The 12,612-nt window shown below is 38.5% G+C and overlaps 1 protein-coding gene across 2 annotated transcripts in view; it reads right to left on the bottom strand.

Moving 5' to 3' along the window:
- Nucleotides 1-12,612, bottom strand: part of fgfrl1a (fibroblast growth factor receptor like 1a) — an 83,445-nt gene that overhangs the window by 34,198 nt on the left and 36,635 nt on the right. The window lies entirely within an intron of this gene.

The raw sequence follows: 12,612 nt of genomic DNA on the forward strand, positions 1-12,612 counted from the left end.
CTTTTTCTGAAAAAAAAAAAAATATATATATAGGAGAAAAGAATAATGAACACTACAAAATAACTAAATATGACAAACCCTAGTAAGGGCAGCATTTAAATATAAAGAAAGAAAGAAAAATGGAACTATATCGATATATCCGATATGGTCCAATTCAATATCACATTAAAAAATATATCGATATATGTTTTATATCGATATATCGCCCAGCCCTAATGTGAACACGTGTATACAATGTGTATTTTTTATTGAGCGTGTATTAGTGCATCTGCCTGCACCTATGTGTCTGAAAGTGAGGACATATGCACCATCTTTTGCATCTAAGTGTGTACTGTCATGGGGCCTATGTGAATGTATAAAAGTGAGTGCGTGCGCTCGTCCAGCTGCTGCCTGTGTAACTCTAGTAAACATCAAGGCAGCGCTTTACTTTGCTGAATTAACGAATCTCTCACATCCATCGCCACGCGCCGCCTTTGAAACACACACCACCAGCTTCGGCTCGGGACTTTGAACTCTCAATCATTCTCTCCCTCGCCCACCCTGCTCTTCCCCGTATCGAATTATACTCCAGTTAAATATCTACTCATTAGTATTTTAGTAGTTTTCTCCCCATTTGACCTTTTTCTCATCTTACATCTGAATTCATTTTCACAACTCGAGATGTGATCACAACTGCTGCAGGGCCTCAAGAGGAGGAGAAACTGAAAAGAACATTTCTACATTTGGTTTCCAACAAAGTGCAAAAGCTCTTCATCTGAAATCTCACCTACTTCACTATTCCCATCAGACTCGCCTACTATTTATTATCCAGATGGTTTCTGCAGTCAGATTCCTTTCTTATCTGATGTGTCAACTGTTAAATCACGACCATTTGTTAAAAAAAAGTACTGGATACAAAGCTTTTGACAGGTAAACCACATCAAAGTAAGTTCTACAGAGCACATGAGTTGCTATGCAAGCAGACAAAGTTAATCTGATGATTGATTTGCAGTTGTAAAGTAAATACAGACAGAATAACAAACACATGCTACAATCTACGTTTTGGTATTACTTCTGGCTCCTTAATGAATAAAGTGTTTTATGCTTGTGCATGATAGTAAAGCAGTCATATTAAGTGAACTACATGTATGCAAGTATTGGACTTTTTTCTCCCCTACATTTATTATATAACTAAAGTGATGAGTTACTTTAGACTTAACTTTGACTTTAGTTGCTTTATTTAGAAATTAATTAACTAAATATAACACCACTAATAACTTATGATGATGTATGTAAGTTAAACTTTACCATCAGTATATAAAGTAATTGAAATTGACACTTCCTCTACCAGCTGCAACATCAAATTGACAAGCACATTAATGAATTACTAACTATATAATCCAGTAATATTATAATATGATTATAAATTGGGTCATTCTGCATTCTGAATACTTTTACTTTTGGTACTTTAGAATATTTTGATGCCAATGCTTGTACTTCTAATTGAGTTAGATTTTGTATGCAGGATCTTTACTCTTTTTTTAATTATTTTACTTGAAGTATTTTTTACAACATAGTACTGCTTATTTCACTTAAAGTTAGAGTTTGGGACATTTGCCTATAAATGAACATCTGCTACATACAAGCATTTGACAACCAAGTTCACATAATGCTGATTAAGCCAATCACTGCCAGGGAAAGCTCTCAGTATTTCACAGTTGTGGTGTCTGTGGCAACTTTCCCACTCTGACACACCAGAAATTACTTACTGCTCTTGGACAGATTGGTATTTGCAAAAAAACTAGTATAGTTACCAATCAAAACATTCCTGTTTGGTATTGTATGGAAAGACTTGAAGAGATCGCTGTTGACAGAAGTCGCCAGTGTTAATTACTCTCTGTCAGAAGGAGGGAGACAAAAGTTCAGTACTGCATGTTGATCTTAATATTTTCTCACTGCTGTAATTAAGTGAATACATTTTTAAGTTGCAGAGGAAATGCATATGGATATGTTTACTTTTGATCAGATTCTCTGACTACGATACAGATCTCTCCAGATATGACTTTTCTCATGAAGCACCCTGATGCAGTAAATTCCAGCCACCCAGTTTTCTCTTGAAAATAAACACATCAATTATTAGCGACTTCTCTGTGACCTAGGTCTGCCTACTGCTGCTTTAAACTGCTGATCTGTCAGAGAGGCCTCAAACAAGTCACACTTCAAAGCAGCTACCGGACCTCTGAGGTGTGTGTACGTCATATGCATGTGTACAAGTGTGTGCATGAGCTTGTTTACTTTGCACAAACTTGCATGTAGGATTGTGCCGCTGACTGCTTGCATGCCCTGGTGTACGTGTCTTGTTCGTGTATGTGCTGAGAATGTCAAGTGTGGTTGTCTTGTTTAACTTCAAAGATGCTGGCACACTCTGCTGTGTGAGGCTACACGCTGACAGGCTGTCTTTGATGAACAACTATTTACAACAATGTAAAAGTAACCCGCTCATCAAGATGCGCCGCTGGGGGATGTTTCAGCATGACTCAACCAGATGACTGCTTTGTTCACCTCTGATTTGTGTTTCTCAGAACTCTCTGGGGATTAATAATAATGCAACTTTTTATCTGCACCCCGTGCGATGCTCTCCTGCTGCTCACTCAAATCCAATAGTACAACAGATTTCTAGAGAATTTCAGAAGGGCAGACGTTCAGTCTTGTTGTGAAGGAACATATATGTACATGCCTGCTCCGAGTTTAGACTGAAACTGGGTAAAACTGAGTAACACACTGCACCAGGCAGTCTTTAGTATGTCCATGTAGTCAGAAGTGTTCTTGTGTAAATAAGCAACACACATTGCTACTGTCATCTCTTCACCCCAAGTTCATCTGCAGGTCGGGGGAGTTTCACACCCTTCAGGCTCACAAAATTGTTCCAAATCCCTACTGGATACATTAAGATAGACACTTTTTATACTAAAAACAATGCCATAGTTCTTTTGTGACAGAGGCATTTAGGATACCACATGCTAACATGAGTGTCAGACAGAAAACCAGCAGGAGGAGAGGAGTCTGTGGCCCAACAGTGGCTTAACTCTGCGGCTTGTTCTCATCGTTTAACGACACGTCTGACAGCCTTTACACATCCTCCGCTCTCTCTCCCTCTCTTCTTTACTTCTGTTTCCACTTGTTGTGAGCGAGCTTTGGTGCTCGGGCCAAGTGGAGTTACAGCCGAGAAGAGAAAAAGGACACACTCTGCTCGTCATGCCGGCTTAAATCTGACCAAAGTTGGCATGAAGCGATCGAACCCCCCCTCAAAACAATGCTTGCATACAGAGGAATTGTCCAAGGTTGTTAGCCATGAATGAAAGTGTGGACAATCTTGTAAAAGCTTGAAATCTCTGGAGTTTCAAATTAATTTAAAGGGTGTTAAATTTAGTGTGTATGACGCAGAATGGGCCAAAACGTTTTTTCGCTGTATGACTAAGCCTGTAGTGATGTGACCTGGCTCGGATTAAACCCTTTGTAAAACATGACACATATTTACAGAGCATGAATGCCAGAGGACTTTATTTTATCATCTAGTTTGACAGCAAAGTATAACTGCAAAAGGGAACATAAATAATTACATCTAGGAATAAATAACTATTTGAATCAAACTCCTCTCTAGCACCTGCCTGACTTAATTCATAGAGACGAGACAGAAGCGAGTTATCATCGATTTTGGATGCAAACATCATTTATACAGACAGGTAGATAAATAGATAGGAACTTTATTAATCCCTTCGGGAAGGTTCCCTCAGGAAATTGCACTTCCAGCAGCAGCATAACCCAAATACAATACAATTTATTCTGGAGCTGTTGAAGGAAGTACCTTAAAAAATAAGCCATTTCACTTCTTTCTCATTTCTGTTGAGAGTGGCACATGCACAGTACTGATCAGGCAGGATGGACGGATCAGATAGCGAGTGACACATGTTGTTGCTGTTCCTGCAGCGTAAACGAGCTGATAAATTATAGAATAAAGTGACATGTGATCGGTGTATAGACTTGTGTATTTGCTGATCCCGATCCAGCGTTTTAGGTGGCATGAAGGTATTTTTCCGAAACTTGTATCGATATCAGATCAACTCGACCACAAAGGGATTAAATCAGTATTCATAAATTGAGACCAAAAAATAACAAAACAGTAAAAATTAAGTTTACATGCATATACAGAAATCCAAAAAAGAGACTGTACTGAGGAATGTAGAGAAGAGATTATACTCACAGACACATTGTGAGTGTGTGTGTGTGTGTGTGTGTGTGTGTGTGTGTATCAGTTTTCAGCATGCTGTCACACTGATCAAACTCGAGGCTGATAGCAGAGGCGCCTCAGAACTATCGTTGTGTTTGCCTAAGAACCACGGGGAAAACCACATACACACACGCACACGCACTCACACAGACATACAGACACACACACACACCTTATCCCGAGAACACAGTGAAAACACATTATGCATGCGTTTATGTGAAATATAATGCAGAGGAATGCAGCGACATTATACAAGTAAGCACATGCAGACACACACACCTGAACAAAACCAGTCTGTTAAAACCTGTCTGCTCATTACTTGTTTTATGGTGACATTGTCTGTTATAGATTACATATAATTTCATTTGATATTTCACTCAGCAGTCATTTTCTGTAATCAGTATTGTTTTCTGTCTGCCTTTCTTCACCTCAGCTATGTTAAATGTTTAAAAATACAAGCGATTACAGCATTTTTATCAAACTTCCTGGAGCTGAGATATGGCACGGTGGCAGCTTGAAAAAAAGAAAGAAAAACAATTTAGTCTACCCGCCTTCTACAAACCACATGACAAGAAAACATTGAATAGTCAACAAGGCTTTATCAAATCCAGATAAATCTCTGGCTTTGGGATACATAGCTGAAACTGTGATAAACCTTTTGATAAGTAGAACAAGTTTTTCCATGCCTGCTGCTCTGAATGTCAATGTTTTTTCCGTTGCATCCCGCCTGCTTGTTGTCAGTGAAGATTGGAAAAGCCAGATGTAACTGCTGGAATTTGAAGAGTGACAAAGGGAGAGTGAAGAAGGGGGTCGGGGGGGGGGGGGGTCTTGGAGCATAATTCGCTCTTCACGTCGTCATTAAGACATCAAAGCGGCTGCAGAAGATACAGGGCTTTTCAGCGCTGGCACAAACGCATTCTCAGGGAGAAGAGTAACGAATGAGAGAGAAGAACAGGAGAGGAAAAAGAAAGAAGAGAGAGGGGAGAGGAGGAGGAGGAGGGATATTGCGTGTTGAAGAACCAGTCTTTGGCTTTGATGGTGGCGCAAGAGCGAAGCAGCAAAGCAGACAAAAGTTTCTAAAACTTCAAAAGAAGCCTTTTTGTAGCGCAGGTCCGCTCTCTCTTTCTCCTTGATTCTTCCATTCTTTCCTCTGCCTCCTCTCTTCAAACATGTCTTTGCTAATTGCCAGACCCTCTTCTGCCCTTCGCAGGCTCTCCACTCCTCTCAGGTCTATTCAGCAGGGGGGTTGTTACAGCGGGAAGGCCTAATAACCCGCTCTGAGTGGGACAATGGAGCATGCAGAGCCAGCGACAAAATCCCAGCCCTAATGAGAAAAGACTCCTTCAGCGAACAAGCAGGTCTGTCAATAGACCGGCCTATTATTGAGTTACAAGGTGGGGGGTGGGCTGGGGGCACAACTTGTGTGTGGATGTGTGTTCCTGCATTTAAGTTTTGAGGGCATCTTTCTTCATATGTGATAGAGACATAAAGCAAAACTAGAGTATGAAATGAAGGAAAATCAAAGTAAGAAATAAGAAGAAAAGTGTGTATATGTGTATGTGTCTGCGCGTGTATGTCTGTGTGTGTGTGTGTGCTGCCACCTCCTGAGGGTAACAATAGTGAACAGGACAAATCCTCCAGACCGCATAATAGCCACTAAGCTCTCTATTCAGAAGAACATAGCTCCCCTGCTAACTGCTCTGATCAGACACGAATACCCGCACTCACCCACTCACACTCCTGTCTCTCCGTCCTTACAACGTTTTCTAAATCTATCTCATTCTTTTTCTCCTCATCCATCTACCTATATATTGGCATAGCATTAACACCCACATTTCATATCGGCATAAATGTTTGTGAGTAAGTTACAAGGTATTCCTGTATTTTTTATATCTGCTTACAAACCTGCTCACCATATCATTTTGGGTTTCAATTCTCCACAGAAATATCCAAATGTCAGGGTTTCTCAGCAAACATTTAGTTTGCTTTTATGTAAAAAAAAAAAAAAAACTGTTAGGCTAGCCAATGACACCTATGATGAAAAAAGATAAGAAAAGGTTAAAATGAGACAAAAAAAAAGGATAACAATAAAAAAACATTTTCACTCCCTGGCCACCTCCTCCCCCGAGCTAGAAAGAACCCTTGACTTTTAATAGATTAATCATTTACTTATTGTTAATTTACTTATTATTATTATTATTATGGTGTTGTTATTTAAGTTTTTCAACATAATTTTCTATTATAATTTATAGATTTATTTTCTCTCATATATGAATATGTATGAGACACATTTACACAACACACTTTCATCCCTGCACAAAAACACTTACAATACCGCCACTAACAAAAACAACTGCAAACCTGTATCATTTTTAAATGAGAAAAATCTCCAATATATTTTGTTACACCTTTGTGTAATTTTCATTTGTTTGTACTATGTAACACTGACAAAAAATATATGAATGATCAATATATGGTATATCAGAAAGTTTTTTAAATGTCAAATATTGATAACAGCCTAGAAATTGTCTCAATATGTCAATTAATCTGACTTTCTATCTTAGTGAAAACCCTAATATTACTGTGTCCCTCCATCTGTCGTGCGTTCTGCCTCTCCCTCCTCTTCTTAATCCCTCATCTCCTCTCTACTCTCCTCTCGTCTCCAACTCTTCCTCCTCCCAATCATTTCTGTAATGTGTGTGTGTGTGTGTGTGTGTGTGTTAACCTCTGTCGTGAAAATGCAGAGTCGTCGTAGCGTGTGAGGGAGCGGGAGTTATGCAGTGAAGGATGCTGAAGCACCTCGTTTGCTTTCAGTTGCAGTTTTTTTTTTGGTTGTGTGGGAGGTGCAGGACACATCTCCTGTAAGCACCACTCTGAGAGCACTGAGAGTCTCCTTGAGAGGATTTATTGATGCCTTTTACATCTGAGCTCTCCCGGCTCGATCACCACCTCGTGTTTTCTCACTCTGTCGCTTCCTTACTTACTTTACTGCTGAAATTGGTCATCCGTTAACAGTTTTTGTTGTTAATTAAGCTCAACACAGATTTACAAATCCCATGATTTTAAAGCTTTTCTTAACTTAATACAACTCTCTTTTTTTCAGGCTACAAGATGAATCTTAAGATGTTACTTTGGCTTATGGAAAACTGTGATACTGCCCAGAGAGGTCAGGTTTGGACATTTCCCAGAGTTGCCCTTTCACATATGAAGCACTGCAAAGGTGATCATCCACGTCAGACACTTTCTGACCTACTGGAAATACTCAGTTACGCTTAGACAAGGTGTTGTGCCTGTGTATAGCGTGAAGGAGGCAGGGCATGATGTAATGCCGGTTTGTAATTTGGCTGTAAACAACCAAGTCTCCTGATGTTCTTTGTTCTTGTGTGATGATTTTGGTGTTTGCCTTTAGAGACAGCTGTTTTTAAACTGTATTGTTCCTGCAGCTGGTGTCTACGTGTAAATGAACCTCCTTCTTCAACCTCAGATATTTGTATTTTTCTGGTTTTGCGCCAATCACATGATAGAAACATCATCAACACTCTCACTCACCCGCTGTGAATTGTACGGAGAATCACTTGGGCTCAATCGGACATTACACAGACTTTGTACTCTGGATCTGGCAGGATAAAGTCTCTTTAATGTCCAATCCAACGGATTCAGACATTTGGGTTCCCACAAACAAAATCCTCCAGATAATGTTGAGATAAACTTGGGACTTGGGGTTCAGTGTCTTTGAATGTGTCGATACTACATTGTTGCTCATAAAGTTGGAATAAAATATTATTCTTTTCTCTTCTCTTTCCATGAAATGATTGTGACAATGTGATTTATTCTTGACTGATAAAGTGTATATCTCCTCAAAACTGTATTAATCAATCTCTTCCAAACATATCACAATAAAAATAAAACCACAATTAACAGAGGATTGTGGCTGAAAAAAAACTTATTCCAACTTTATGGGCATAAGTGTTTCAGTATAAATTTGATACCTTGCTTTGAGAAATATGAACACTTTTTCCTACAAAACCTGTTTCTTATGAAAAGAATCCAAAGTTGTCAAATATTAAACAGCATCCAAACAGCCATGAAAAAAAAAAAAATCTTCTAAAAAACTTTTGATTTGAACAAGAAATCATGTGACCAGAAGCTTAATGTGATCTTTCAGATACTTTTTGTTATTGACACATTTCAGTCTCTAACAAAAAAAGTGTTGCAGTTCAATATCCAGCCTTACTGGAAACTATATAACATTTATATGAAGTTCGTTTTAACAGTTTACTAGCATCCAAACTTTTTTCATCATGATTAATATTTCTCCTCACCCCGTTCTGCTCCCTCCCTCCCCTGTCCTTCCATCTTTTGTTACTGTTGGACTCACATTGAGGAGCTCGGTCTTAATTACATTAAACAAACTGAGAAACTGAGATACTTAAAAGCAGCCCACATCCTCAAATATTCAGTTCCACATAGTTTAACTCGGACTTGGGGACACAGCGTGCTTCATGATGTGAGTAACAGTGCACCAAATGATCCGTGTTGAATTCTGCTACATTTGTTACTTATCATACTTACATATTTTGTACTCAGAGGATGCCCGCCATGCCAAAACACACACAGGGAAGTAAAGTTACACCTCATATTAGCTATGGGAGAGTTGCTGTGGAAACCCAGAGTGAAAACACATTTGTGTTAGACTTTGAGAAACAGCTGGCAGATGAAATTAAAGGCAAATTCCACCCTAAAACAGAATTTAAGGGCATGTAGCAGGACAAAGGGGGTGTGTACAGTCTCTATTCAATACTGATGCCTCTTTATGAGCTACAAAAACAAACAAGACCATCAGTTAGACAATTTCTATACAGTTATTCCTAATGTCTGTCACCAGGTCTGATTCCTCTCAGTATTAGACAAAAATATTTACAGACACTTGAGGAGAAGAGCCTATGTTTACATTTTCCCAGACAAAGTTTGGCAGTGTGTATACTATGTTGAAGTTAAAAGAAACCAGGAGGAGATTTTTCTTTAGATAATTATGTTTTGATGTTTTGTCTGCGGTTATGGCTGATACTGGGGTAGAATGAGCAAAGAGACAGAAAAAAACTGATGGAAGAACAAAAAAAGTGATAAGCAACATTGAAGTCTGGTCGGTCATTCAAAAGATGGAGAGAGGACTGAAAGGATTGAAAAGTGATTCTGAAGTGGCCCTCTTCCTCATAGACTGGTATGTTTCCTGTCTATTTTATTTATGGCATACGGATGAGATGTGGTTTTATTTACATCAACATGTGCATTTATATGGATGGGTTAGGGTTACAAAGTTTATTTTGTTTCACCATCCTCATACTAAAGTTTTTATCCTTACATAGCTACAAATAGATACATGACATCATCACTCTGCATCCTACAAACATCTGATTTAAAAAAAAAAAAAAATTAAAATCAGGCATGCACTAGCCAGATCAAGATTTTTATTATTCTACATTATATATATCTATTTGTGCATATCTTTATTGACTTAAGACTGGCAGTTGTATTTATATTGTTGTAAATTTAATGTAAGTTTTTTCACTTTTTTTATTACTTTTTTTTTTTACCTGTATTTGTTTACAGAATTACTTCTTCCTATTCTTATACAGCAGCAATTGTAACAAAAAGCAATTTGTCCCAGCGAATCAATAAAATATTTCTAATTCTGATTTATGACACAACTCTCATGGAAACATTACCATTTCTGTCCACAGGGGGCGCCAAATCAATGCAAAATGAAACTTCCTCATTGTTGCTTTAATGTGTTTATGTCCATATTAGTTGGTTAATTCAAAATCAACAAAAAGAGGCAGAGGTGAACAGTTTTCTCTGACCAATATGTTGAGTTTATAGTTAATCTAACTCAGTCTCTTGCAGTGGTGGAATGTAACTAAGTACATTTACTCAAGTACTGTACTATTATACTTATACTAGTATAGTTTCGCGATACTTGTACTTTATTTAGTATTTCCATTTATATAACTTGATACTTCTACTTCATTACATTTTGAGGTAATTATTGTACTTTTTATTCCATTACATTTAGCTGAGCTTTAGTTACTTTTATTAGGTCGAGATTTAGCATGAAAAACATGATTTAGGTGATTTAACATTAAAAAAATAAACCTGAGTAACCAATAGTATATTAAATAGTTTAAATGAACCCTAACACTGTTTACATAAATGCATCAATAATAAAAATCCAATAATATATTTGGAATGTAAATAACAATCTGAGTGTGGCCCTTCTGCATAATGAAAGGCCAAACTCATACTTTGTACTTTTACTGAAGTAAGTAAGTTTTGAAGGATTTGTTTTACTTGTAGTGGAGTCATTTCACACTGTGGTATTAATACTTTTACTTAAGTAAAGGATCTGAATACTTTTTCCACCACTGGTCTCTGGAGAGCTGGATGATTTGAGAGAAAGATTGCAATTGAGAGGAAGCTGAATTGGAGATTTTTCAAGCTTCAGGGGGAGACAATAGCATTTCAAATTTAATTTAAACCCTCCAAAAAACATTGTGTGCATTCCTTCTGTTTTAGGGTGGATTTCTCCTTCAGAATGACTCACTGCTGCAGAAAAAGGCCCGCTGACTGACAGATGGCATCTTGTACAGAGAATTGAAGTTAAAGCTAGCAGAGGGTATTTAAGACCCATTAGGGGTCTGTGGGAGCTTGACTTGGCATACAATCAGTAGATGCAAGCCATACTCACTTACTCACACACACACACACACACACACACACACACACACACACACACACACACACACACAAATGTAAATGGAGCATGAAGGCAAACAGAAGGTCGAAGAATGAGGAGCTGAAAGACGAGAGAGAAAAGACATCTTCAATCAGCTGGTGGAGCAGGAGGAATATGACCACAGGGGGTTGTGGATGAGAGAAGAAGAAGAAAGAGAGTTGAAGTAGGTAAGAAGGAAGACAAAGAGAGACAAAGCTAGGAGAGAGGAGGTGACCGAGTGAGGAGACAGTGAAATGTCTCAACAAGTCACAGAAAAAAAGTTGTGGATGATAAATGACAAAGACAAGTTTAATGGTGTTTTTACAGCGCATGTATCAATAATTGTGTAGATACAGCTAAGTGTTTCCTTTCTTTATGAAGTTTGAGTTTTTATAGACAGTAGGTACACCTCTCTTAGTGTTCTGGATTTAAACGTGACGTCTCAACCTGTTCGGACAAGATTTCTACAACCTCCACAGATATCCTTTTTTTTCCTCTGTACTCATTGACATCTTCAGACTGAAGCCAGGAGAAAAAAATACAGAAGCTTTTATTCTTTTCTCCCTCCATGTCTCTGTCCTGTCCATCGTCTTTCCATCTCTCTGCTGGAGGTGAAACGAGGCATAACGAGAGGATGTGGGACAGACAGCCGTGAAATGGAGGCCAGGGCCTCTGTGGAGTGTGTGATTCTGTTCACATCTGTCTGTGATGTGTGTGTGTGTGTGTGCGTGTGCGTGTGTGTGTGTGTGTGTGTGACCACATGGAAAAATATCTTAACGTTTTCCTGTCCTGTCTTGTCAATATATATACGCACAAAGATACAGAACATACATCTTTGTGCATCTGTTTGTCTCAACTGGACTCAACAACAAGGAGGAAAACAGCTTTTGAAACATGACTCCGTTCTTTCTCTCCCCCATACTCTTTCACATCATACCAGCATGTTTACATCTCCGTTTTCCACCCTGATTTCCGGAGCAGCAGCTTGGTCTACCTCACTGTGAGGGCGACATGTTGTTACAACAGGACCAACATGAGCTGAACAGATCTGATGCACGGCAGCATTAAATTATGTGATAGAGAAAACGGAAGCATTGGCACTCAACTTTCTGCAACTTAGCAAATCATTCATTCAGTTTACTCAAACTTGGAGCAGTGGTGCAGCAGCTATTTTTTTATGCATCTCTGATTGTGACTGATCTTAGATGCATATCAGATGATCACAATGTCCTGCTCTAGCTCTGGCTCTGGACATTTGATGCTATCCCTTTAATTCTCTTTCCATGTTCCTGATTCTTTATACCACTGTTTCCCAAAATGGGCACCTTAATTACAGGTCAATTGTTCTGCAAAAACCGTAACCCTAACCCATTTATTGTAGTCTTTAAAATAGATTTTTATTTAAATAAATGTCTGTTAAGTCACCTTTGCCGAATGCAATTACACAAAGAAGGCTGAGTGTACAGCTTACTGATGGAAACTCTTGCATTTGCTGTTTTATGAACTGTGCATCTTTGTGACGTTGCCGGGGAAAATCCCAATGGCGATAGCAATTTTACAATGTCATGTAGCA

This window comes from Centropristis striata, chromosome 12 (genome assembly GCF_030273125.1).
Source record: "Centropristis striata isolate RG_2023a ecotype Rhode Island chromosome 12, C.striata_1.0, whole genome shotgun sequence".
In the NCBI taxonomy this organism is placed as follows: domain Eukaryota; kingdom Metazoa; phylum Chordata; class Actinopteri; order Perciformes; family Serranidae; genus Centropristis; species Centropristis striata.